We start from the raw sequence: 351 nt of genomic DNA on the forward strand, positions 1-351 counted from the left end.
TCTCTCCTATTCTCTATATTTCTGTGTCACTTTCTATCCATATGTAATATATGTGCATGGCAAACAAGCCAATATATTAAGGAAGGACAATTAAAAAAGGATTTTAGTGGGCGAATTCCCCAAAAGTGCCTCCTAAGCTGTATATCTCCCTCCCTTTGGTTTTGAAATTAAAACTGGGAGGCGATGATTTTGATTATTGATTTGTGAATTATTTTAGGGTAGGTAGGTTAGGTTAAATTGGGTAATGTTTAGCCCCACATGTTAGGAATATAGGAAATAACTTGCCCACCCATCCTTGTTTTATTTTTTAAAAGGTGGAGGGGATTCAGTGCTTAACAAGCATTTGGAGGA

The sequence above is a fragment of the Acartia tonsa genome, chromosome 6 (genome assembly GCF_053477335.1).
Source record: "Acartia tonsa isolate MP-2025a chromosome 6, ASM5347733v1, whole genome shotgun sequence".
NCBI classification, from domain to species: domain Eukaryota; kingdom Metazoa; phylum Arthropoda; class Copepoda; order Calanoida; family Acartiidae; genus Acartia; species Acartia tonsa.